The sequence below is a fragment of the Macrobrachium nipponense genome, chromosome 7 (genome assembly GCF_015104395.2).
Source record: "Macrobrachium nipponense isolate FS-2020 chromosome 7, ASM1510439v2, whole genome shotgun sequence".
Taxonomy (NCBI): Eukaryota; Metazoa; Arthropoda; class Malacostraca; order Decapoda; family Palaemonidae; genus Macrobrachium; species Macrobrachium nipponense.
Window position 1 is genome coordinate 51,546,485 of NC_061109.1, and position 6,195 is coordinate 51,552,679.

The window sequence follows — 6,195 nt, forward strand, 5'->3', positions numbered from 1 at the left end:
AATTCAGCGCCATTAGTAGAGTATATCACGCAAAGCAGCAAAGATGCAGCCATTTTCTTTTTTTGCACTCAGCAAGCATGAAAAGGGTGGTTGCCACGGGCCTCCAAGTAAAAGACTCAACTGACGATCAAAGGACATTTCCTTTCTTTCACCAAGGTTCCGCTCTGCCTTAATGCTGGTGTTCAGATTAAGGAGAATAACATTTTATATCAATAATCTTCAAATATTATTCGGTGTTAACCAAACTTCTAGGAGAGTTCCAGAAAGAGACAGGTTCTATTCATACAAAGGTGCCAAAAATATAATGTTACTAGCTGGAACTGGCAAAAAAACCCTTAACCAAACCGACCACAGAGTGAACAAGAATCACGTGATAATGAATCTACGAAACTGTTGAGCAAGTAATAACGTAACACCTAACAGATGTGGCACTGTGAAGTGCTTTATGGGAAGAAGGGGGAAGGGAAGGGGAAGAAGGGGGAGGGGAATGGAGTTTTTTATGCATTGCACAATACTGACAGCGTTAAGAAAGTGGCTGCGATCGTTCATACTGTGACGATTGAGGCACAGAGTGTAAAACCTACAGTTAAGAATAAATTCTAAATACATAAAGATGAGAATACAAGTTAGTTAGGAAGTTAGGAACCATGAACTAGTATTTCCTATCGAGCATTGTATAACTTATCAACAGAGGTAATATCTGTTCACGAGGTCGACATACAAAGCATTTCTGCAAATATGCATCCTGACTGAAGTATTAAAAAGCCCAAAACTCCTCGATGGTGAAAGACCCTCTTTTGTAAAGATGAAAGATCGAAGGAAGTCAGGACAGAGAGTTGGCGAACTGCAACAACGTTTGCGGGTGAGTTCTGTGGTCTACAGACCACCTGCTGTATAAAATAAAATGACCAAAATTATCAGTTCACATTAGTTGTTGAAGGAGTAACCACAAGCTTCTCTTGTGCATTCTTTGAATGTTAAATTAAATCCTACTGTTTTCAGTTTTATTGTATGATTGGTCCTACATTAGAGGTGGGTGACGTAAGAGCCAGAAATTTTGTTTGTTTAGACAGTTTACACTATTAATAGTGAATATAATAAAAAAAATTGGTCACAATGGCCATTTTTGAGAATTGTCCGCCATCTTGATTTTTCATGGAATTTTTTTTTCGTAATTAATACGTTTGGAATATCAGGGTGTGGCATGTCATTTTATATGTTTTCCCGTGCGCTGAGTTCAATAAAGTACGCTGAGTTCAATAAAGTACGCTGTGTTCAATAAAAGCATAAAATGAGCTCTTAAATTGATAGCAGTTTTTTTCAAGTTCAAAGCATCAAAGGAGAGTGAAAAGGTTCCTATTCAAAGAAAACAACATGAGAAAAAAAAAATGGTTAAAACTATGAATATTCAGACGAAGGGTTATAAACTAACTGATCCTCGTGACGAATTTATGGAACAAAATCCTGCACTTACAATATCAAACAAAGAAATCAAGGCCGTAATCATTGAAGTATAAGATGATAATGTATGTTTTGCATACCCAAGGGAAAATTCACTTTCCCCGGTTTTCTACGCATCTACCGTTGACTATGGTTTGGTTGTAGATAAACTTCGATCTTGTGGTGCTAATTAAAATTGTGCTGCCATACTCCGTGAAGAGGCCAAAAACTATGACTTCAAATTAGGTGAAAAATTGTGTGATGCAAATGACCTAACAAGAGCTGAAATCGACTAGGAACAATGTCGCCAAAGAAGTGGGATAAGTTCCTACTGGCATTAGCACCGTCATTCATTCAATCAGCAACTACTTAAAGTAGATGTGATACATTGTTTCAGGTTGCTTATTTTCATAATAATTTACAATGGCTTGAAAAAACACCACGGCATATTGCCAATGCTCAAGTTATTCACAATTGAAGTAGATAAAAAAACACACATACACACTCATTACGATGTTCAACTGTAAAGGACTTTGCTAGACTAGATGTTAGCAAATAGAACCATCATCAGGGAGGAAGGACACCGTGTCGCAATACCACCTTCCATTAAACCCGAGATCCTTGTGCGTGGTGTTATTTACAATTTTGATAGAGAAGAAGATACAAAATCGGGTATGTATAGAACGCATGACACAGCACTAGTTTCGTTCCAAAATCGTCAAGTAGAGGATAGAGGATAACCAGCAGGATATCAAACTAGATGGAACCGATCGTCCAGAAACTATGCAGGTATGTTTGGTATTGATGATACATCACATACTCTCAATGAAGAAATCGGCGCTCAGAAGCTTTTGTGCTACCACAAGCCAAAACGAAGATGCACACTTACAAGTAACCTTTCCCCAAGCAGTGATTTAAGTACGCTAACTTAAATAAGAAAGATAGGAAGAGATTTGGATCTTGTAGTGTTTCTCTCACGATTTCTTAAAAAGATTCGAATGTAACTCAGCTCGAATTCCCTCATGAAGTTGAAATACATTCAAGAAATGCTTTTATGAGTGCATTCGCTAGCCAACCATCTTATCGGACATTTACTGGATTTACTCCCATCCTGCCGCATCGTGCAACACAGTATGATTCAATTTATACATCAATGGTAAACTTTCAAGATGTGCTGCATCTGCTAAATCTTCAAGAGGTTTCTTTGCAGTATGACGAAGGAGTATATCAAATAGATTAAGAAATACAGCTTATTCATCCAAAAAAGTTTTCTTAACACATTTCTTGGTCTTGGAGGATTTCACCTGCAAAAGGCAGTGCTGTCATGCATCGGACTGTGCCTTAGAAACAGTGAGGCTTCTGAAATCATTGTTGAGACTGAAACAATGGGCCCATGTTCAGCAGAGAGTGCTTTAAATGGCAACCAATATGCACGGGCAGTCAGAGTAATTGTAATGTTGTGAGGAGTCGTGCAAGCACTTCAGTAGAGAGCACTCCTGGATCGGTGTGATAAAGCGAAGTACTCTGTGTTGTTTTCAGTCATCAAACACCTGCATTTATCAGTGAATGTAGATCGATGTTTATCAGATGAAACCAAAACTGCTCTTAACAACCTGAGTGACATCCAAACAGATTCTGAGAAATACAGAGAACGTTTGTTTGTTTGTTTGTATGGTGTTTTTATGTTGCATGGAACCAGTGGTTATTCAGCAACGGGACCAACGGCTTTACGTGACTTCCGAACCACGTCGAGAGTGAACTTCTATCATCAGAAATACACATCTCACACACCTCAATGGAATATCCGAGAATCGAACCCGTGACCACCGAGGTGGGACGCAAACACCATACCAACCACGCCCCTGAGGCGCTTTCGGAGAACATGGTGTGAAGGAGAGCGAGGTGTTCTGTTACTGGGACCGGTTTGTCTACACTTGTACCGCTTCTTAGAGACTTGACTCGAGGTGACAGAAAATAACTGGGATTTGCATGTATACAGCATAGAGAGTGTTTACCACTGTTCTTTTCTTTCGACAGCGCAAATTATAAGCATTAGTGTACCTTATATTATGATGATGGCTTGAAACTCGAAAATGATCACCCACTGATATATAGCATTCCAGCAAAATATTCAGCATTGTTGCCTTGGCTCAAGCATTAGAACAACACTACAACAAACCAGCAAAGGGACCTGGAAGAACAATTGGAATATGAGACTAAAAAGATGCTGTGACAAAGCATGACCTAATCAGTCATGAAAAAGAGCGACTGACCAATTTCTTGAGAACAATTTGTGGTCTAGATGAAGATGATGAGCTTGCTCTCCATCATGAGTTCTCCAAGTCACTAACAATTCAAGACCAACAGTGTGTCTCGAGTATGTTACTCTTTGTGCTTGAGAGAGGAAATCCCTTTTTGAGGACTGAAAAGTGTGGAATATATAAACTGAAAACTGGGGGCGAAAATGGATCCACAAGTATGTAAGTATAAACTCCATGTCCACGAAAAAGGTGAGAATGCTTACCAAACCTTTGTCAAGGAAAGACTGACTGAAAAATCAAAAAGCATTCTAGATCCCATTCATAAAATATTTCCTAAAAAATGCGTTACGATGGATAGAAATAGCATGTTCCAGAGGTTTCAATGCAGAAACATTACTGAGGTATGAACTCATATCCACGTCTTACTACCTGACATCTGATGGATTTTTTAAGAAACCAGAAAAGGCACAGCTGAGTAAAAAAAAAAAACTTGAAAGTAAATTTTTTTAATAAGATGAAATAATGGCTAATCATCCAGCATCACAGGGGAACACAGCTGTAATTATTGATTTCATGGCATATGCACGAAAATTGTGTATGTTAAAGTACTAAAATGTACGACCTTTGGAGATTACTTTTGACAACTTATGGAGAAAGTTTGTGAGACTTTCAGAGGGCAGTTTGCATACTGATATTGATTTTAATTTATATGAAGAGAAAAGCCTAAAGCACTAGGAACGGCTTAGGAGGAAAAAAGTGGATCCTATTGATGTAACACCTAACAGTCCAAGCACACCTCTTCCTGATATCATGGAAACTTTATGGGCCTCAAGCCAGAACAAAAAGCTTTTTCAAGAGCTGTTACAGAGCTAGTATAAGCAAGGAAACCACGAAAAACCGGTGAATTTGGGAAGAGGCCACAAAGTCCCGCCAAAGATGTGCATGAAATTGACAAAGGATTCTGCAACTTGGATACCTTCACTCCAATGTGAGTAGGAGGAACCTGACAACAGGATTATGAAACTCATAGAAAACTGAGTGTCAACAGACTTTGTTTAAAGTCATGATTGCTCTGGCTGATACTAACGTCATGATCTCTGCACTATACCACTTTAAAATGATTTATCACAAAGGTGGCCTAAAAGAACTGTGGATTACTTAAGAGACTCGTTCATCTTTCAAATGTATACCACTTCACATAATTATTGAAAACATAGATGACCTACTTGTAAACATTCTACCCGCAGTGCACAGTCTAAAAGGTGGCCTCACACTAAGCCTCTTTTTCTCCAGCAGTGAGCCGTTGCTGCCGAAAATGGAAAACCGAGAGCTTTTAGCTTCCCATCTGGACGGGAAGCAGCAAGCATGAACCGCGAGCGACCACACAGTGTAAACAAACAAGATGGCTGCTGCTGATAGGACGTACTCTCAGACCTTTGGCTTCTCTTCTCCTGAGCCACTCTCGAACCCACAAATGTTTTTTGTTACTCTTGCATTCACGTAAAATTCTGAGAAAACACATCACTGCAGCACATCTTGCAACAGTCCAACAATTTCTGGGCGCCATGATGATATCAGCTGATTAGTTTTGTTTACTTTTTCCTACTACTCCTTGAAACCACGAGGTCCTAATGTGACGATACAACACTTTTGCTCACGAGCATTGGCTGGACGCTGGCCAAAACCGCGAGCAAGAAATGACTAGTATGATACCAGCTTTACAGGTTGTGATACAAAAAGCAAGATAGGGACAAAGCTAAGGGCACTCAAAACTGCTCTACACTCGGGGAACCTTTTGGAGGATTTTGGGGTTGCTCCTCTTGATGAAGAGATGATACAAAATCCTGGACAATTTATTGCTAAAGTACTTGTTCAACAAAGCTAAACTGTGATGGTGTACCTACGATTTGAACAATACCATCAGGCAAAGAATCTCAGGCTTTCTAAACTTTGTCCCCCATCATCAACAATAATGTTTCACATCAGGCGTGCATACCTTCAGTGCTACATGTGGATGAATGCGCTGGAGAGCCATTCATCACTGAACACTCTGATATATGGGTATACAGAAGAAGATGGAAATTTTCAACCTATCATAACAACAAAACTCGTACGACCTCCTGAATTTGAATCACCTTGCACCGGTCGGAAATGCGCAGAGTTGCTAAAATCCATTGATTGTTGTCCGTCTTGCAAGTGTAAAGGAAAGAATTTATTTTTAAATGTTGAAAATTAATATGAAAATACTGTACAACACATTAGTAAATAGTGTTTTATTTCTCTGGCTCTTAAAATCGAAAACAGAAATGTTTATATACGTATGGGCACTAAAAACTACAAAAAAGCATTGGCTATCAATTTTAGAGTTCTTTTTGTGCTTTTATTGAACTCAGCATATGGGGAAACACAAAATGACATGCCAAACCTTGATATTACAAGCATATAACCTTCAGAATATATTTGCCTTGAAAAACAAACATGGCGGACATTTCAC

At 39.0% G+C, this 6,195-nt stretch overlaps 1 protein-coding gene across 1 annotated transcript in view; it reads right to left on the bottom strand.

Moving 5' to 3' along the window:
- The window catches only part of LOC135217350 (head-specific guanylate cyclase-like), a 999,777-nt gene that overhangs the window by 901,039 nt on the left and 92,543 nt on the right, over window positions 1–6,195 (bottom strand). The gene's annotated exons all lie outside the window — the stretch shown is intronic.